The following is a 21,957-nucleotide window of genomic DNA, read 5'->3' as shown; positions in this document are numbered from 1 at the left end:
ACCTCAGGGTAAGTAAGAGTCTTTTGTGCATCTCTCAAAAGAGAGCTTTCATTTTGCGAGCACAAATTTTCCTGATTTTACTTTTCAGAGGACACCACTGAAATCATAACACTGTTCACATCTGTGACTTTTGCGTTTATTTATTTTCCTTTGGGGTTGTTTTCTAGTTTCAGTCCCTTGTGGTCAGAGAAAATGCTTGATATGATTTCTATTTTCTTGAATTTGCTGAGGCTTGCTTTCTGTCCTATCATGTGGTCTATCTTTGGAAATGTTCCATGTACACTTGAAAAGAATGTGTATTTTGCCTCTTTGGGATGAAAAGCTCTATATATCAGTTAAGTCCATTTCATCTAGGATATTATTCAGTGACACAATATCCTCGTTGATATTTTGACTAACTTTTCAGGGTGAAAGTGTACAGTAAGTTAGGCATCTCTCCTGCCTTACTTTCTCATTTGTACAAAGAGGACATTAACACTTAGCTTCCAGGGTTGCTGGGAGAATAAGACAAGGTATGCATTGAATAAAACACTTGGCAGTAAAGAAGCACTTAATTCATTGGAGCACTAGTATCACCTTCACCAAAGAATTAATGACTTAGTGTGGAGACCTGCAAGTGTACAGTCGATGATACAAAATTCCAAGGGCACGGAGTGGATGTTGGGTCTGAGCTTAGCATGAATAAATGAGCCCATAAAGCCCTCTGAACACCTCATATGAACCACTCAGTGCAACCACTTCCTTTCCTTTCCCCAGTTCTTCGGCAGACTAACATGGCACTTCTGGTTGGCAGCCCTTCTCATATTCTCTGAACAGCCTTTCCTTCTTCCTGCTGAGTCTGCGTCAAAGCTGTGCCACTGAGAATGTGTGTGACCCATGGGAAGTTTGCTAACCTTCTCTCGAGCTTCAGTCTCCTTTTTTTGCAAAAACAGAGGCGGTAATGCCAACTGTCCAGGACTATTTTGGCAATGGAATAAGATAATGGATGAGCTACAGTCGGCCCTCAAAATGAGCTTGCTCGCTTTTCCCATGACCCCATGCTTTCAAATGATTTGAGCAGTGTGTTACACCTGGAGGAAAGGCCCTGGAATGATAAATAGTTTGTTGATTTGGTGCCTTGTACATCCAGCCATAAATGGAAGACTTTGAAGGTCATTACTTTTGCCAAATATTTAACTGGAGAGCTAGGTTATGAGTCTTTGGAACCCAAATCTGATCCATATTCAGGAAACCTCCTCCAGAGAGATGAAGCTAGTAGATTAGCTGAATAGACCTTCTCCATTTGCCCTACATTTGATGCCAACAGGCAAATCAGAGCCGGTTGAGCAGTGTGCAATTCTGAGAAATGAGGAGAGGGCAGAAACACCTGCTCTTCCTGTAGTAAAGCCAAAGCAAATGGAAAAAGCTCGGAAATCTATCAGCACCATTGGCAAACATCATGGGAAAGGCTGGACATGTGCTGTGAAAACTCACGTTGCTGGTGAAAGCACTGCTCACCACCAATGCTGGGAGCCTGCCAGACTGGCCTCAGACTGGAGGACGGCCTGCAAGGCCAGGGTTTGGGCTCTGCAGGAACCGGGCCCCAGGCACCGAGGATTGAAAACCAACCAAACGAAGCCTGCCTGTTTCCACTTGCGAGAGATGAAATGATAGGAGTTTTGGGATGTGCCAACCCATCTCCAAGGCCAAACAATTACCAGGCAAAATGCCTATCCTCCTTTGGCCCTGTGGAAGGGGCCCCAGACTTGGGCGTCTGTGCCACCGGTGCTGGTGATGGCCCCAGGAGGGACTGTCAAGCTTAGGTGCTGGTTATTGTTCACGATTTCATTTTGGTTCTTTCTGTTTATTTCTAATTCCTTAAACATAGTTCTGCTGAGTGGTACAAAGAAAACTTTCATTTGTGAACAAAGTGTGTAGTAAGAATCCAATAGCAAAAACCTGTAGGAGACTAAAATTGTAAGAACAACAGTAACACAGTCTCCCGATATCTTCTGCTGTGTTGTTAAGGGGAGGATCAGCAGTGTTTGGGGGACGCTTTGAGGTCAAAGGCATGGTCCAAGTGTAGTCACTTAAAAGGTTGTAGGTTTCTTTTAAAAACAGAAGTCACACGTGGCTTAGAGAAATCTTCAACTCTAATATAAGTGATATTTATGGATTCTCACCAAAGTTATCAGGAGACCGAGTATGTAAGAGCTTGGCAAATACACGTTCAACTGTTAAACAACTTCTCCCTACAGTGGTGTTTCACGGAGACCTGCTTTACAAAGTGGCTGTGGTTTGAGACTTTTTTCACCGATATGCATGTGGAAGCAGACAGCGAATTTCGATTAGGACGTGATTATCGTGCAGTGTGATAGGCTGCTGTGACTATTCAAGCAGCCAGGGCATTATTCACTGGCAAAGCGGTAAGCCTTGCCGGGAGTCTTTCTTTTGACTAGAGAGACAGATGCCGAGAGAATTTCTTTTTGTGGGTGAATTTGCCCAGCCAATGGCAAACATTCAGTAGGAGTGGGAGAATGAATGAGGTTGATTATTGTAGGTAACGGTTGAAAATGAAATGCCGTAATGAATCTCAGACTTGGCGACTGTGTCAGAGTCCTGTACTTCTGCTATGTCAATATTTAGAGCTTAATTATGAACTATGTCTTTCCCCCCATCATTTGGACAGAAAGTTTAAATGTTCTAGGTGAATTATTGTTTTAGAAAGTAAGAAAGGACCTTAACAGTACAACCCCAAAATAGCACCTCCCAGCTTTCTAAATGGCATCAATTTGTCAGGTATAAACAAGATTGAACCGTGAACCCCATGCTGAACAATGGGGTCTCTAACTTCTGAGCACTGTTACAAGAGATCCAGGCATTTGTCCTTGAGTGGAAGTTTCTCCCAGAATATGGGTTTCTTTATGCAAAGTAGGAACAAAAAAAGCCTAAGCAATGGAATAGTCTCCCTAAATTATTCTCTCATACAACCAGTTAGGCGGTTATAAGGGTTGTGATTACCAGCGTCATGGCGTAATACATGTATACAGATTGATTTCATACCAGGGAACTTCACTGGGCAAAAAAGAAGTCACTGTTACTGAAGACTATGAATCTGGTTTCTTAATGCATAAACACTGCTAAAATAGTTGGTGTATAGGAAAGGGCAGCATTTTTATCTAGAAATCTGAAGCCCTAATCTTAGTTCCAGCTAATCCTATGACATCACTTTATACTTCTGAATGTTCTTCCCTAACAGTCCCATGACTCTTTGTGAATGGGGAGCCAGCACTGAAAAGCATCAGAAACAGCTAAGTAAAGACAGAAGTTTATTCACCATCTTCTTAATATTCAGGGAGCATCCTTAACTTAATTACCAAACCTCAGAAGATATGACAGTCAGATGACTGGTAAATATGCATTCTTCAGATTCTTTGTATGATTATCAGAAAATGCTGCCTTGGACAAAATTCTGCACCTAGCTAGAGGTACTATCTAGGAGAACTTCTCCTACTTCATGTGGACCTCAAATGTAATGTTTGTGTGTTCCTAATATGTCATAGACAGCAAATGTTTTCCATAAGGCACCAACCAGATAATAAATATTTTAGTAAGCACAAGATGGTAAATATTTTAGGATTCGCAAGCCATACAGCCTTTTTCAAAATTACTCAACTCTGCCCTGTCACACAAAAACAGCTGTAGCCGATGCATAAATATCTGAGTGTGACTATGTTACAAAAATTAAACATCAGAAATAGTCAATGGGCAAGATTTAGCCAAAAGGCTTACAATTTGCTGACCCCTGCTCTAGACTTTCTTAATGCCACAGTATCTATCAGTTGACATACATAAATTTAATTTATCCTAATTTCTGTTTAACCTATTAATATTTTAGGAAACATCATATAGTACATTGTGAATGTGTTGACGCACCATACACAAATTTATCGAAATATTTGTTTGATCTAATAATATTTAAACATTATTATTCTATCATGAATCTATTGTCACACTATATATGAAATTTTTTAAATCTTTGTTTTCTCTATCAATATTTTTAGTCAATAACAAACACACCTTGAGGTAACAAATATCTTGAGTTAACTTTCTGTTGGATAATGTAGCCAGTCCTCTCCCCGCTCCATAACTCTTTCTGATCAAAGCGGTTTCACATAATGTAGTATTAGGAATAAGCCTATTTATTCTATCCCCATCTTTCTTCATACTAACTGTGTCTTGTGGTAGCTTTTATCTTTGCAAACTGAGTATTTCTGATCTTCATGATTTGTCCTTAAATAACCCTCTCTCTCTCTCATTTCCTTGATCATTTTATGCCTTTATCACGCAGTCCTTTGGGGCTTTGTGCATCCTTGAAGTGTAGTAACTACACTGGAACACATTGTCCCACGTTGGTCCCCTCATCTCTTCCTGATGACGTCCAGTTGTACCTTTTGACTGCAACAAGCAATACACAAACTAAAAAGTATGAAAGTAAGGAAGAAACTGAGAAAGCCCAGAGGGTTATGGAAGGGCAAAATGGGCTACATGGTGGGAAGGTGGCAGGGAGGACATTGACTCTTGCAAAATACTCTGAACTGATTACTAATGCATTCCCTAATTCCTCTACATCTTAGCTGTGACCCCAGGTAAGCTTTCTGGAGTGTTGAACAGAGTAAGAACAAAACCAACATCCTGCTTTGCCTAGGAGTGATCCTGTAGTAATTTAGAGTGAGGAGGTGCGGTAAGAGTTCCTCTCTAATAGATACCAACCGTGCGAAGAGTTTACACAAATCACACATCTTCGGTGGGATGCAAAATCTCAGGCAGAGTTTAGCACCATGGGCTAAGTTACTCTGTTATGAGCTCTGCTGGCCACCCAGGACTGAACTGCTGATCTGGGAAGACCTACCTTTGCACTGAGTTCTCTCCTCTGCCCTCTGGCCATTTACAGAGGGACAGTGTTTGTCATCGAAAAACCTGAGCAAAGGTTCACATTAAAATTGATCATAATCATCATTGGGAGTGATCCTACAAAATTCACTAATTTATCAAAACCTTTAGACACTGTGGCAGGTGCTAGGAAAATCAGAGTGTGCAGAATGGGCTCTGCCCATAGAGAGCTTACAATGTAATGAGGAAGTAGATGTCCATCAAATCCATGTACATTTGTAAGTATGGTTAAGACAACAAAGGAGAGGCATATTATTCTCTAGGAGAACAACCAGAGAAAGTGATGATTGACCTAAGATCAAAGCAGGAAGGAAGTTTCCTCAGCAAAAGGGATAAGATGTGCAAAGGCACTGAGGCAGGAGAGAGCACAGAGAGGGCATGTCCTCCAGGATCTCAAGGAGCGATAGGAAGTCCCCGGTGGCGTTTGAAGAAGAGGGATAGCATGATCCAGCTGGTATTTTTTGAAAGAGCCACTGTGTGTAGAACATTGTGGGAAGTGAGAGTAAATGCCTTTGGACTCGGAGGTTAAGGCAGTTGGTAAGAAAGATGAGCAATGCCAGTAACTGGCCTGGTGTGATTTTTAAATCATAGACTGGGAGGTGGCCGAAGACCACATGCCATCACTCCGTTCTCCTTCGGGAGATGTTTTCCTTCGGGAACAGGTGGAAATGAATGTCGGAACACACAGAGTGATTGACCCCCTCCAGTGAGTTTTCATTCTGTGCGATCCCAGGCGTGTACTTCTGAGACGAAAAGCAGATTAACTACCTTCTGTTTAGGGACTCAGTAGATACGATTTCCCTTAGTGTCTACTTGGTGTTTCCAGCTCCATGAGTTACTTCCAGCAATAAGCCAACTAATTGGCTTAAACTCTAAGTGTGGTCAATTCTCAAGAGTGGGTCTTAAGTAACTATTTGTCTTTTAAGGGTTAGCTTTTTCCTAATTTGCCTACCCCTTGACACTCATTTTGCCTCAGGAAAAGAATATTTTCTAGATCAATGGAGTCTGAACAGTTTTATTTTATTGGGTACTTTAAGGAAATGAAAGAAAGCAATTTTGCCTAAGAATATAAATGCTTGATCTTTAGCATATTATAGAGTGGATTCCTAAAGCTGGTGAAAGGATAGAAAAGTGAATTTTTATATAGGTTTAGAATTTTTATAACCTTTTCCTGGCATTGTAGAATGGAATAAAGAAAATTATTATCACCCATAATTCCATCACCCAGAAAAAAATCATTGTTTATATATGGTGAAATTTTTTTTACTCTCATTTTTTAAAAAGTTAGGAATATATTGTATATACATTTTATAAACTTTTTAAACTAGTGTTATATAATAGTCAATTACATCTATGTATATGTCTGAAACATTTTTAAGCCTATATAATATACTATAAATGATGCACTGATTTTGATCATTCTAAAATAATATTAATTTTCATCTATTGATTACCAGAATAATTCATTTTTATACATTTACCAGCCTACTTATTTCTTCTTTTATGAATAACATTTTCATGTCAGTTTATCAAGATTTGTATTTGTTCTCAATATTTTCCTAATTTTTAAAAATATGACTTTTTTATCCATAATATTTGTTGTAAATATTTTTCACAATTTGGTGATTATTTTTTAATTCTGTTTACAGTATTTTTGACAAACAAATTTATCAGTTTTTGTGGCTCAAGGTCTGCTAAATTTTTCCTTTGTGATTACTTTTTAGCTGTTAACAAATACTGATTGGATGTTACGTGTTAGCACTAAGCAGGATAGTAGGGGTAAAACAGGAAACAGGGCAGAGATGGCTTTGCTTCCTCAGAGCGTGTAGTCTAATGAGGGAGACAGACAAACAAAACCCTGGCTGTTCTATTACAATATGTTACAAGCTCTGCAAGAGGAGGTCCTGGGTGGCATGAGGTACCTAATCCAGACTTTGGGGTAAGAGAAGGCTTCTAAAAGAAAGCAATTTCCTAGCTGAAGGCGAGGAGACAATAGTCATATGAATTCAGGCCAAGGACACAGTGTATGCAAACATTTGTGTTCAATGACCTACATGCTGAAGGTCCTCTGTGACTAGAACCTGCAGTGCGTGTGCGCGCGATTGGCTGAGGGCAGCGGTGGTCGAGAGCGTGAAGGGGAGGCCAGGGGGATGCTGTCGCAGTAGCCAGGAGAGAGGTGGTGATGACGGGCAGGGAATGTGTTAAGTAGCTCCCCTTTTCTTTGGATAAGTGATGCTTCAGTTATATATAAAGTTCTTACGCATGTCACACTATTTATTGAAGAATAATTTATCTAGTTGTATTATTATGTCAAGTTTTGGGCAAGCACCAAGCTGATTTTGAGTTTTATGAAACATATAAACTGGGAGGGGATGGAGTCTCTCATTACTTTTCATTTTCAAAATTGATTCATTTACTCCTGCCAATGTGTTCTCCTAGACAAACCCTAAAATAATTTTTTGAAGCTAGAAAAGTACATGCATATATAATTTGTGTGAGTCTAAATGTATGTGTGCACGTATGTATTTATGAATACAATCATGTGCCACATAACAACATTTTGGTCAACAACAGGCCACGTATGCGATTGAGGTCCCATAAGATTATAACAGAGCTGAAAATTCCTATCACCTAGTGACTTCAGAGCTGCCGTAAGGTTGTAGCATAATGAATGGCTCGCATGTTTGTGGTGATGTCGGTGTACACAAACCTACTGCTCTGCGAGCTGTACGAAAGTGTAGCACAGACAGTTAGGCACAATACATAATACTCGATACTGATAATAAGCGACTGTTACTGGTTTACTTCCTATACTATACCTTTTTTATTATTTTAGAGTATACGCTTTCTACTTATTTTTAAAAGTTTGCTGCTGTAAACGAGCGTGCCATATGACACTGGCAGCAGCCTCACACCTCGTGTTTGCCATGTTTCCTGATCGCATCGTTTTCTCTGGTGCTTGATTTCATCTCCTGTTTTTTCTGTCATGCCCCTGAGTGTACACAATCCACTGTCAGCGTTGCCTGTAAGGCATCGAGTCATTGACCTGGAGATGGAATTAAAAGTGATTAAGGACGACAAAGGCAGAAAATCTGTGATGGTTATCGATCACCAATCAGGCATGTCCCATGCCACCATAGCTACGGTTTTGAAGAACAAGAACAAGTGTCAGAAGCTGTCAAAGACCTGCTTTAGTGAAAGCAATGAGACCGACAAGAGAAGGGCCTGGATAGACATGAAAACTGCTAGTGACACGGAGCAAAGGGCCCCTCAGTGCTAGCACGATCACAGCCAAAGCGAAATTTGTTTGCAGTGTTGCAGAAAAGAAGGCTGGAGAGCTGTACTTGCAACCTGCTTTCTCTCTCCCACAATACCTCACGCTCTTTCTTTCCAACCTGGGCCGGACATAATGGCTCCCACAAAGAAGGGTGGCGAGAAGAAGGGCTGTTCTGCCATCAACACGGTAGTGACCAGCGAGTACACCATCAGCATCCACAAGCACATCATGGAGTGGGTTCCAAGAAGCGTGCCCTTCGGACACTCAAAGAGATCTGGAAATTTGCCACAAAGCAGGTGGGAACTCCAGATGTGCCCACTGACACCAGGCTCAACACAGCTGGCTGAGCCACAGGAATAAGGAATGTCCCACACTGTAAGCAGGTGCGGTTGCCTGGAAAATGTAATGTGGACGGAGATTCACCAAACAAGCTGTATGTTGGTCACCTACATACCAGTCACCACTTTCAAAATTCTACAGACAGTTAATGTGGATGAGAACTCACTGCTCATTGTTCAATAAAGTTATAAAACTGAAAAAAAAAAAAAAGGAAAATAAAAAGGCCAGACCCAACTACAATGTTGAATTCACTGCTAGTGCTGGTGGTTTAAATAATTCAAGAATCATTCATTACATAATGTGAAAGTGAGTGGTGAGTTTGTACATGATGAGAAGGCAGCTGAAGAATTTTGGAAAACTCTAGATAAGATGATTGTGGAGGAAGATTACCTGCCAGACCAAATATTCAATATGGATGAAACCTCCCTATTCTGGAAACAGATGTCTGAAAGGACTTTCAGCCCTAAAGAAACCAAGTCAATGCCCAGTTTCAAGTCTCCTAAAGACAGGAGAACAGTCTTGCTTGGGGGCCCTGTTGCAAGCTGCAAACCGAAACCCTTTTCCATCTGGCACTGTACGAACCCCAGGGCCTTCAGGAATACATTAGCACACACTGCCAGTGCCCTGCAGAAGCCGCTGAGATGCCATGGGTGACCCAGCTTTTCTTCCAAGATGCCTTTCTGAATTCCTGAATTGCTATGCCAGCAAAATGGAGGAGGTCTCTTCGGAGACTAACCTACCTTTTCAAATGTCGCTTATTGTTGATAACACTCTCAGACATCCTCCTGGTATTGATGATCTTCCTCTCAATAACAAAGTGGGGTTTCTCCCTCCAAATACCACCTCCTTGATCCAACCAACAGGTCAAGGAGTTACAGCAGCTTTTCAGGCCTCCTGCCTGAGGAGGACCTGTGCCCAGGCCATTGCTACAACTGAGGAAGACGCTGATGCTGTTCTGGAAGGATTACAATGTCTATAGCTACATCAAGAACCTTGCCTGGTCTTGAGGTGATGTCACCAAGCAGTGTATGAATGGCATCTAGAAGAAGACACTCGGGAGGTTCATCTGTGACTTCAAAGGATTTGTCAAGGATGAGAAATTTGCAAAAATGAGCCAGACTGTGGTTGAGATGGCCAACACCTTTAACCTGAGCGTGAATGAGGATGACATCCAAGAGCTCCTAGGGGTGGCCTCTGAGGAGTTGACCAATGAGGAGTGTGGGACCCAGGACACAGAGCTAAAGCAGAGGCAAGAGAAAACTGCAGGAGACAAATAAGAACCCCGAGAAAACTCACACTGAAGAGTTGAGTAGAAGCTTTAGCAGCTCTCAACAAGCTCCTTAAAAACTGTGAAAACATGGACCACAACACCAAAAGGTTTCTGTTAATAGGGAGGAATGTTCAAGGTGCATGATCTGCTTACAAGCATATCTATGAAGAGTAAAAGAAACAAACCAAGCGAATCACCAGTCACCGTGGACATAGTTCTGAGAAGTGTGACACCGCCACACGAGGAGCCTCAAGCAGGTCTTTTGGGAGCTAGTCCTGAAGGCATTGTCGCCACAGGAGATGACCGCTCCCTGCAAGTTACTGCCCCTGAAGGCATGCCAGTGGGACATGGCGTGGAGGTGGAGGACCCTGTTTAGGCCTAAGCTAATGTGTGCGTTTGTGTCCTAGCTTTTAACAAAGAAGCTTAAATGGTAAAACAAAAAAAAAATTTTAAGATGGAAGAAAAGATTAAAAGCAAAGATATAATTGAAGACACAGGCATTTCTCTTTTTGCTGCTTTACCTTTTAGTGATTTGTAAATTCAATATGTCCTAATGAAGACCTATATGGTAGGGACTATAAAAAAAGAATAAGGAGATAAAGAAAATATTTTGTACAGGTATAGAGTGTGTTTGTGTTTTAAGGTAAGTGTTATTACAAAAGAGTCAAATTTAAGAAAAATTTAAAAGTTTGTAAAGTAAAAAGTTAAGTAAGTTCAATTTAATTTATCATTGAAGAAAAATAGTCTTTGTAAATGTAGCGTCACTTAAGTGTGCAGCATTTATAGTCTGCAGAAGCACGTGCTGGGCCTTCCCACTCACTCACCACTCACTCCCCTCCTGCAAGCTCCGGTCATGGCGAGTGCCCTATGAAAGTGTACCATTTTTATCCATTGTGCTGTATTTGTATGTACCTTTTTATTGTTCAGGTGCACAAATATTGGCTATTGTGTAACAGTTGCCAACAGTGTTCAGTACAATAACATGCTGAATGGGCTTGTCGCCTAGGAACAATGTCTAGACCATACAGTTCAGGGGTGGAGTGGGCTACACCATCTCGGTTTGTGTGAGTGCGCTCTGCGATGTTCGTATAAGACAAAATCACCTGATGACACGTTTCTCAGAATGCATCCTGTTATTCAGCAACTTGTGATCACACACACACACACACACAGAGTCTCCTATGTCTCCGATTGGTAATTTGGGAATGTGTTAAGTCTATAGGTCACCTGTGGAAAAAATGCATTCATTTGATACTCAATCAGCCCGCTGAGAAGCTTTGACCATCTTACTTTAGTTTTCTTTTATATTTCTTGCTAAAATGCTATACTTTCATTCATATCAGTCCTGCACATTTCTTGTTAGGGTTATTCTTATGTATTTTATAATTTTAGTTTTTCATTTTAAATGCATCTTTTGTTCCATATCTTCTTTCTAATGTTGCTGGAACATATGAAAATTACTAATGTATCTGTGTTTTCATTTCTGACTAACTCATTGTAATTAATTTGAAGAGTTTCTAGTTGATTATAAAAGTTTGTAACCATAATCATGGTGTCTGTAATGATAATTTTCCTTCTTCCAAGAGTTGCATATAATTTTTATCTGATGTCTTGCAGCACTGATTATAACTTCATTAAATAATAATAGTGAGCATCTTCTCGTACTGCCAGTTTTAAAAAGAGTGCCTCTTGTCTCATATCTTTCAGAGAATATTCTGTGAGAACTAATAAAATAAACTTGGGAAATACTACAAATGAAATCCTCTCTCCCAGGTATTTATAATTCATATTAATATATTAAAAGTCTGAGCTCTGCAGTGAGAAAACTAGTTCAGCTGAGTTCAACCCAGAATTTCTAAAATACGTTTTACCACAGAAGCATTTTTCCTCTCCTTGGAAATTTACATCGGTCACGACAGTCAAAATTCTGTTAATTTGATCTTACTTTTTTCAGTACTTTGTGAATCTTGGTGTCTATCTTTCATCATACTGTAGGTTGGTTTTGCTATTATTTTTCCAATAATTAGAAGATAGTCATCCAGTTTTTTATTTCTACAAGTGACTGTACTTAAGATTTTTCAAAACACTTCTACATATGTATTATACTTACCAACAACATGACCATTCACGTTTTAAATCAAGTTCAGATGAAATGGTAGGTTTGAATAACTCCATCACAGATGAAAATTTTAATCCATTTCTACTTCCTTCTCCTCCTTTCCTCAGTATTTATTAAAAATGATTTTACACTTTTTATTTGGGCTACTGTCAATAAATATTTTATAGTACATGATGTCTCCTTTGTGAATTGTTTCATCTATTCAGCAATGTAATTGTATTTATAGCGTATTCCTAGGCAGCTCCATGTTTATCTGGTTTCTGTGTCCATAGCTATTATCCTTTTATACCACAAATAGCTAATTTTGACATTTTATTAGTTCACCTCTAAGGCAGTTAAAGGATATCTTCAAGAATTATCGGGAGTAGGGCAAATAGGTCATATACAGGGTCCAGCACAAATAATGACCCCTTTTATTGCAAAACCTTTTATTACAAAATCATAAGCATGTGATTATGTAACATAACAATGTCACACTCAAGCACACCATATGCCATTTTAGGTGAAATGTTCGAATTAAAACTATAAATTATTACACCCATGTTATTACCCTACCAACCACACTCCAGCGGGTGTTATTTCTGCTGGATCCTGTTTTGTTTTGTTTTTAATCCCTTGGTTGGCTTCAACAAATTTCTTCCGGCTTTCAACATACAAAAAAGAGTGATTTGTCTGGGTATAAAATTCTTATCTCACCATCCTTTTCTCCTTTCATATTTAGTCATGGTGGAAACATCTTCTGAGATCATCCACATTTTTGTTTCTTAATAATCTATTTTTCTTCCTGAATATTTATGGGTTTCACTTTATAATTCAAAAATGTATATAGATGTGAGCTCTTTTTACTGATTTTGCATAGTGATTGCTGAACTATTTCAATTTCCAGAGTCTGGTATTCTATTAGCCCTGGGAAGAGTTTTTAAAAATTTGGTGGAGGGGTGGGGAGAAAATGGAGACAACTGTAACTGAATAACAATAAAATTTTTTTTAATTATTTTATAATTTTGAGTATTTCTTTGGTTATAGTTTATTTATTCTTTTTTAAAAAATATTTTTAATTTTTGAATGACTTTTTTAGAGATATTAGTTACATCCAATGACATCCAAAGACTAAATGTATACTTTGATCAGTTTTGCCAAATGTATATACCTGAATAACCCATGTCCCTGTTAAGATATAGGACAGTTCCCTCACTCTAGCAAACGTCTTCAAGCCCCTTCCCAGGCAATCCTGATACCAGAAGCAACCATTGATCTGATTTCTACCACGTAAGATTAGTTCTGCCTATTCTGAAGGTCATATAAATGGAATCATACAATGTTATGGCTATGACTTCTTCTTTCACTTATATTTTTTGAGTTTTGTCCATGTCACTGCTTGTATCAGTAATTTATTTCACTTATTGCTGAGTAGTATTCTATTATATGACTACACTATAATTTGTTTATTGATATCCTGTTTGTGGATACCTGCGCTATTTCCTATTTGGAACTATTATAAATAAAGCTTCTATTAACATTCTTGTTAGGTTTGTTGTGAACATATTTCTTTTTAATTTTTTGGATAATTGCCTAGGAGTGGAATTTTGAGGTCAAATGGTGAGAATGCATTTAACTGTTAAGAAACTGCCCACAGGTTTTCAAAGTGGTTGTTTCATCTCCACCACCACCACCAATTGATGAGGGTCAGTTGCTCTGTATCCACACTAACATTCCATGCTGTCCATTTCATTTTAGCTGTCTAGTGGGAGTGTAGTGCTGTCTCTTTCTACAAGTACACATTTCCACTAATTTTATCCCGTTCCTCATTTTCTGGATCTACCATGTCCTATCTCGTTTATTCCTTTTAGTGGGTACCATGTAGAGCTTGTGTATTCTAGGGAGTGTCTGATTCTGTTTCCTACGGCATCAGCTGTACTTCTTACTGCCTTCAGTGAACGTATGAATACTTACATTTTTTGGCTTCCCTACAACCCCTCCATATCTCACCCGTTACCTTTCTCCTTCCACCTCTTTGTGTCATAGTAGTTACCTGTCTCTCTTCACAGTGTCCTGTTTCTACCTCGGTTGAGGATGTGAAACAGTTTTCTAAAATTATCTCTGAGACGGTCTTTCAGTTCCCTTATGATGCTCTCTTTCTCCTGTCTACGCTATTGATTTTTCATGCTTACTCGTCCAGAAATGAAAATCAATCTACTTAGACCCAGTGTTTGTGAACCCAGAGCATGTGCAATGTGTTCCTGAACCTGTTCGACATGTACTGGGCTCCAAGTCCTCTGATCCACAGCTGGAGGGGCAGGGTGACATGTCCTAGTCGAACACCAGCTTCTAACAGGAACGAGGCTGCTGCAGCTTTGTGCATGGAGAAACGATCTTCCCTTCCCCACTGCCTGCTCCCCTGCACTCAGCAGAGAGAACACAAAAATCCATTATCTTTGGGATGCCCTTTCTCAGGACTCTTCCTCTCTCCTCCTAGCCTTTTTTTGTTGGATGTGGCCCAGGATTTAGTGTGCTACTGCTCAGTCTTGTAACATCCAACTTTACTTTTTTCTGGGGGTTGAGATTTGTATACACATATATAGACAGGCTCACCTGCTGGGTTGAAGGTGGTTTCGTTCAGCAGGGGGAGAACTAAATAGTTTTCGAGAAAGGAATGGATTGTCTCCCCACCTTCTTTGAAGCCAACAAGTTGTTTCTGTTTTCAGCAGCAAATCCTGTTGATTAATACTATAATTCTCAATTGAGTGCCATGGATCAGGTTAATCCTGGCAGTTCTCTCACGTTTCTGTCCGTGGGTGACTATAGGTCTTAGTTGGGGGTATTGTCTCGAGTTTTCTTTCTCTCCCCCTCCCACCCCAGGTCTTTAAAAGTAGTCAAAAATAGGGACTTCTTTCTGAAAATTTGATAAATGTCTTTTAAAATCCTTTCAAGTTTTGAGATTTTGCGATTCTATATATTTCCCCCATAAATCTGAGCTAAACTCCTCATTTAATCAAACCCAAGTTTGGATGAACAATTAATATGTTTCTCTCCTTTATCTGCATATAAATTCAAATGTGTAATGGCCTCTCTATCAGTCTTTAGCATTTTAAAGTGCTGTCTCAGCAAGGAAACCTTTTTCCAGATGACTCAATGTCTTGGGGGAAAGGACATTTCCTTTTCCTGGTGTGACAGGAGACTAGTTAACCATATTTTTGTGACTTTCTTAAAAGGGTACTTGGTGTATGCCTTGAAGGATATGGCATTATTGTCTTTGTGGGCCACCTGAATTCAAGTCACCTAATCTTTAGAAAGTAGACATATGGAGATGCCTAAGACAGAGTCTCTTGCATTGGGTCACTCAAGGTCTTCCTTCTCTCTCTACTATTGTCCTATGTGGAACTGGTCAGTCCAGTGTCTGGAATTTGTGGCATTTCCCATATTCTTTAAAAATCTTTTGAATCTCATACAAATTCATTTTTTTCTTCTAAGACGATGACTTTTATGTCTTCCAGGAAAGCACTTGACTCTGACATCATACGCCACTGTTCCTTGGGGGTAATATGATTGGTGAGGTGAGAGTCTTTGCAGGATAACACTAAAAAGCCCAGAAAATACAACGGAGCCTCAGCACAGCTTTAGAGGCATCCTATTGGTACCCTCTGCTTGCTTTGTACAGTGAAAATCCCCAACCCTGCCCCCTCACAAAATGGGCCTACCCTGGACATAAGTTTCAAAACCTAGCTAAACACGCCATCATCATGTATAAGCATGTGTCGTATACTCTCAGCACAGAATATTTGTCTAATCCAGGAGTAAGGCGACACATTTAATTTCCAATCTTTTTTTGAGAGAAAAGTTTCACACAATTAGCCTTTGAAATATGCATTCCCTAAGGTATCATAAAAGAAACGCCCCATAAAACAATGTTTCTAAGAAACACGTATGTCCCGCCCTTTGATGAGTTTTCTTATCACCACCAATAAAAATAAGGGTTATGTTGTTCTCTCCATGACCCTCAAAAAGAAATCAATCTTGACTTTCTCAATCTTGACTTGCAACACCAAAGATACCAAACAAAGACAAAGGTTCAAGGAGAGAAACATTAACCACCTGCCCAAAATATTTAGTGTAGCAATTCTGACCTTTTGGTAAAGACTCAAAATTTTCATGTTTGTCCAACGGATGAAAAGAGGACCTTTGTTACTAGAAACTATATTCAAGAAGGAAGTTGGTCTCACTGATAGTTCTCTTGCTCCATATGAACTATTGTTTTTTTTACACAGCTGTTTGGTAAGCTGTTAGCAAAGCTATCTTAGCCTACCACAGAGCCCCTTCAGATCTGCGTTCACAACTACTGGACTATCATTTAGTAGCTTCCTGCTCCCCTTTCCTCCACGAGTGGTGGCTAATACTTCAAACTACAGGTTGGCAGAATAGTATTGGATCCAAAGTTTGGGCAGAGCAGGATGCTTGCTATCTGCCTCCTGGTGATAACTTCAGACACAGCAGAATGATTCGTGGCCATGGCAGGAGCTCAGGAAGTCTTAGTTCTTCGTCCCTTTTCTTCCATCCAGTGGAAAAAAAGTCTTGTTGGTTACACACTCAGCAAAATGTCCGGCCAAGCAAAGCATCTTCTGTGGACATTGTCAATTCTGGCATAACCACATGTCTGATGGTGGCTTAAGGATTTTTGTAAACCATATTTTGCCAAGAGCCTAACTTCTATAGCACAAGAATCCATTCAATTTTCTACTGCCTGTAGAAAAGGTCAGCCTAGTCTTCCTGAAAGTATCATTCTCAAGCAAGGGAGCATTCAAGGCAGCAGGTCAAAAAGGTGGCCGGTGACTGGTGCTCCTTCCAGAGCCAGATGAGAGATATAGTCGGCTCAGATCCTCTCCTCGCTCTAGTGCCCTTTAGGAGCAAGATCTACCAGATCACAGGATCTACCAAACCACAGGATCTGCCGTGACGGTGAGAAGCCAGCAAGGATTTACAACATGTTTAAGAACAAGGATATGGATGGGGTCATCAAACAACATTGTCTGTTTGATTGGCAGCAGACACATGTTCCAATAACAGAATGTTTTTTAGCCTTTCAGAGGATTATAGGAACGGTGCAAGGCTTTACTTCATTCATGTTGTTAGTATGAGCTGCATTGTTACCATATCTTGTATTGTTAGTTTACTTTCAAAGAGATGCCCTCACATATTTTTCTAAGGTAGAAAAGAGCCACATTATGGTCACCATTTCTGAGAGATATACCTAAAATGTACTCACTTAATCTCTCAATTGTTTGCACAGATGTTGCCCACCCACCATATGAAAAGGTGACCATTCTTTACCTTCAAGAAACACACGGTCCAGTGGAGGAGAGCGCCATGACACAGTCATGGACATAAGTGGGGGGAGTTATTGAACAAGAAGAGAGTAAGGAGGAGGAGATTCCACGGAGGAAATAGCACAAAAACCTCACCGTGATGCGCAGGTCCCTTGTATTTTGGGCAATTGCAAGTAGTCTGAGGGTGGGGCATGCAAAGAAGAAGTGGGAAATGACCACCAGGGTGGCTGAGAAGAGTAGGTTGGGGTCGGATTGCCAAGAGCTTTGAATATTGGGCTAAAGGGTTGGATCTGCAATTTGGCAAGTCACAGAAGACTTGAAGCCAGGCGTCCTGATACAGAGGCATGCTTTTCTCCGCTGGATTGCACTGTGTTTGGCAAAAGATCAACTCAATGCAAATATATAAATGACCTGTTAAAGCAATTGGTGAATTCCCTTACTATCTCCACCTTATGGATGAGGAAACTGAAGCATAAAGAAGTTAAGCAACTTGTTTAAAGTCATACAACCAGTTAGGTGATCCCAGGCAATCTGGCTTCAGAGCCTCTGGTCTTAGCTACACCACGTCACCCTCTCTTGACCTAGGGATCTTTATGTATTTGTCTGTGTTCTACCAGTGATAGTGTCAGCAAGTAAGGACTGCCTTCCAGAATAGACTCATGACTGGCCACGTGTGAAACTCAACAATCTGATGTCTGTGATGACTGGTCTTAGGGTCCAGGAATAAAGGATGTTCCCAGGTCATGTTTTCAAATATCTTTTTCTTTATTCCTTCATGGTTATTTCAAAGCAGACACCTGGAACTAGGATGCCTCATGCTGTGAGGGGCAGACAAGTGCTAGAAGCATCTTAAAAGGGTGTTAACGGATTTGATGAGACCTCTGAGCTGCTACAAATACTGCAGTTGTATTTACTACACAAGACACTAAAGTAAAAAGCTAAACATCTCAGAGAAGTATTATGTGCCTGATAAGTATGGGTTATTTGGCTTTGTTTAAATATTCATGGAGACCATGAAAAGACACTGGGTGGAGATCAAAGGCAAAGCAGGACAAACAGGTCCTACAAGTGTTTCTCTTCATGCGTTGGTATTGGTGGCATCCAAACAGTCCTTGCAGCTGTCTTTTCACTTTGCACTTACTTACCAAAGGAGGAAGACACTTTCCTTGGAAGCCCAAATGGTAGGTCTACTCTTACAATGTGACTCAAGTATTGTGGTTTTACAATTCATCTACTGTGTTTTGCATATCTATGGCTCTTTGGTACCTTACTAGGAATCCACATTTGCTTAAAGTTCAGCATTAGTGATGTATAATGTGGGAGGAGGAGGAGTTGCTCCAAAGGCTGGAACAAGCACAGTGGACATTGCGAGAGCTGAACATACCTCACAATGTAAAGCATCTGATTGATGAGTACAGTGATCCACTGCAATTAGTACATGACACACTGACCTCCGTTTCCCCAGAAGAGTTTGAGCAGAACTTGAATAATGAGTGGAATAATGGGTGATAGAGAGGAAGGTGGAATAAGAGCATGATGTCTGAGGTTGGGCTTGAATGGCTTCTGAAGTCTCTTCCAGCTCCAAAGTATCGTGAAACAATGCGCAGGCACTGGCCGGCACAAAGAACTTAGAATTTCACTTTATCATACTCACCCATTCCATTTAGAAAAGGATATTTGGTCCACTTTTTTGGAAGTAGTTGTCATCTTCATGTTCATTTTCATACCTCGTAGATTTTCATAAATGTTGAATATATAGATATATAGACGTGTGTGTGTGTGGCATACACATTCAACAGCATTTCATTAGTCCTCTGGCCATCTTTACAGGGTAGAACATGGAGAGGTATTTCTGTGATTATATTGTAGATGGAAACACAGGGCCCAGGATCTTCCCACATCCTCCTGTTTCTGGTGCTATCAGTTGTGGCCCTTTGAATAGCGTCCTTTGTTTTATATGTGGACATTTTGTTTGGTTGTAATTACAGTGAAAACTCCTTAAAGGGAATGGGCATGGGGCATAGGGATGACTTTCTGTGGAGAGATTTTATCTTTTGTTCTCTTACCCTAAAATGCACTGTTTTTAGTCCAAGGTTCTGCTTCTTCACACATGGCTAATATGTATGTGTGTAAGAAGCATGTGTTAAATTGAGTTGTCATACTAGAAGTTTACTAGTCACTTGAACAAAAAGAAACTATGCACAGCTTATAGCTGATGAAGCAGGTACAAGTCCAAGTGTTCCGATAGCAGGGCAAATTTCCAGACATGCGATGTTACTAGTAGTGATGTGACAGAAGTACCAAGATAAATGTGCATGGGTGACTAAACAGGACTTCCCTCCATTAATCAGCTTTCACCTGGGTCAAATGGCAAATGTCTCAGAGTCATTTGGCAAACTGGATCTAGCTCTTGTTTCCTCAAGGAGGCTGTATAAAGCAGAGGTAACTGCTAGATTGAAAAGAGAATTGATTCGTTTTCCTGTTGCCGTGTTAACAGGAGTGACAACGGGTTGGCTAAACCTTCCTCGAAAGCAAAAACAAAAAAGTTCAACTTGGACATGAGCTCTATTGAGGAATCCATTTCTTCTTGCTTTGGCTTTTCTTACACAAGAAATCTTACTCATGAATCAAGTACATATTTTGGAGGGTCATGATTTTGCAAGAGACTGGGTCATGTTCTCCCAAGTTAATGATTTCCCTAGGAACTGAGTGTCTTCCTAGAAATGAGGCATCTTGCTAGAAACTAAGTCAAGTACATAAGCTCATTCCCTAGGGCTTATCTGTGTTCTAAGCCAGCCCGGGCCTTTTATCTCCTGCTGTGTTCATTCGCAGTACATCAGTCTTTCTCCAGGCTCTCAACTTGGGCAAGCACTCACCAGTGTTGGCTGTCTTCTCTTTCACTGCTGAGACAACCCCCCAAAACTGGCCCACACCAACTCTGCTGAAAATTCCACCTGTTCATTTCTTGTCCAGCTAGTCGTCACTTCCCCACTGACACCTTACTCCCTCACCCCAGAGCAATGCTTGGTGTGCTGGGCCCCTCATCCTGGACTCTCGGGATGGCACCAGGAAAGTCAGTGATGGAACTGGTGTATGTTTTATGCAGCTTCCCTGAGTCACAAAAGAGGGATCCAAGTTTGTAGCCACTCTTGTGATATAGAAGGCTCTTCAGCAACATACTTGATTATCCAAACATGGGAAAAGAAATAGAGAAGGTCTCCAGTAGTGGATTTCTGCTCGGTCTTGCATACAGGCCCCCAAAGGGCCTGTCTTTTGTGGGATACTTACGGAGATTTGCTTTCATTCCATATCATGGTAACTCCAGGAAATACACATATTTTAGCCTCATTTTTTGGAGATGGAGAGACTGCGGTGAAACAGTGAAGTGGCATGCCCATAGCCACGTGGCTGATAAGCAGCAGGGCCAGGGATTGGACTCTGGTCTTATGACAGATGCCTTGTCCGGTGCTTTCTTCTACCCCGTGGCTGCCTCCCAAGTTCAATGGAGGACATCAAAGCCTGAGAGGGTAGATTACAACAACAACAGTAGTAAAATCAATAGTGGAAGTTTCAGCATTTGTTATGTTCTGAATGCCATACTAATAACTTTATATGCACCATTCCTTCGACTCTTTGTAATTTCTGAGGGCAGTCATTATTATCCCCATTTAAAGAAACCGGGTTTCAGAGAGCATGAGCAACTTGCACACAGTTACACAGGTTCTTAGAGACTGAATCCATCTCTAGACCTGAGTGTTGAGCCATGGAATTTGCTGGTGCCACAGAGATAAAAACTGGGAGAAAAAGCAGGGCCTGGGGAACAGAGTCCTGAGCAAGAAGGATAAAAGATCTGAATTTGAGTCTTGCTCCTGCTCCTGTTCATCTGTGCAATCATGAGCAAATCCGTTAATCTCTCTTTCAGACTGTTGACTCCTTATTACAAAATGAAGCTGGTACTTTGGGCCTGGTATCTCACAGGGGAGGATCCGCTCAGGCCAGACAGGCTGGGGGTCTCCCTAATCTGGAGAGCTCCATACAAAGGCAACTTAGTGTCAGAAGTAGAGGCGCTGCCCTGTGTCATGGCCCCTCTCAGCAATGCTCAGAAACTCTGGCCTCTTCCTCCGGCCCCACCCGCTGGCCACAGCTGCCAGAGCAACTTGGTTAAAAAGAGCTTTTGTTCACAGAGAATGTCCCCATGAAATCGCCTCCCTTCCCCTACAATATAAAAACTCCGTAAGTGAAATTAAGCTGCCCTATACGACGTGTGGATGGCCAAGCACCCTCTCCTGGCTCCTGGCCAAAGCGAGTGTCGGTCAATAACCCAGGTTAGTCACTGCCCCGAGAGTGTTTATGTTCTGAGAATGACTAACAACCTTCCCTCGCCCTAGAGTAAACAGGACTTTTAGAGGGAAGGTTCTGGGACAGCTTGTGGCCAAGACAGAATTGATTTGTTCTTGGGTCAAAGGTCATTCCTATTCTGAGAGCTGCCATTTACCAAATGCCTCCTATGAGTCAGGTAAATTAATTATATTCTTTCTAACCCTCACGATAGCCCTATGAAATAGTTTTATTCCCATTTTACAAAGGGAGAAACTGAGGTTCTGGAAGAACTGGCCAAGACCTCAGGCTAGTAAGTTTCACTCTGGTCTTCCTGCCGTGTCATCTGTTCCCTGCCACCAGACAGCCAGACAGTCACAAA

The 21,957-nt window shown here is 40.8% G+C and overlaps 1 protein-coding gene and 1 pseudogene across 4 annotated transcripts in view; both read left to right on the top strand.

Moving 5' to 3' along the window:
* The window catches only part of PRLR (prolactin receptor), a 139,069-nt gene that overhangs the window by 13,638 nt on the left and 103,474 nt on the right, over positions 1-21,957 (top strand). The gene's annotated exons all lie outside the window — the stretch shown is intronic.
* Positions 8,342-8,731, top strand: LOC112320975 (large ribosomal subunit protein eL31-like; annotated as a pseudogene).

Source organism: Desmodus rotundus, chromosome 1, assembly GCF_022682495.2.
Source record: "Desmodus rotundus isolate HL8 chromosome 1, HLdesRot8A.1, whole genome shotgun sequence".
NCBI lineage: Eukaryota > Metazoa > Chordata > Mammalia > Chiroptera > Phyllostomidae > Desmodus > Desmodus rotundus.
The sequence above is the reverse complement of the archived record's forward strand: the minus strand, read 5'-3'. Positions and strand labels throughout refer to the sequence as shown.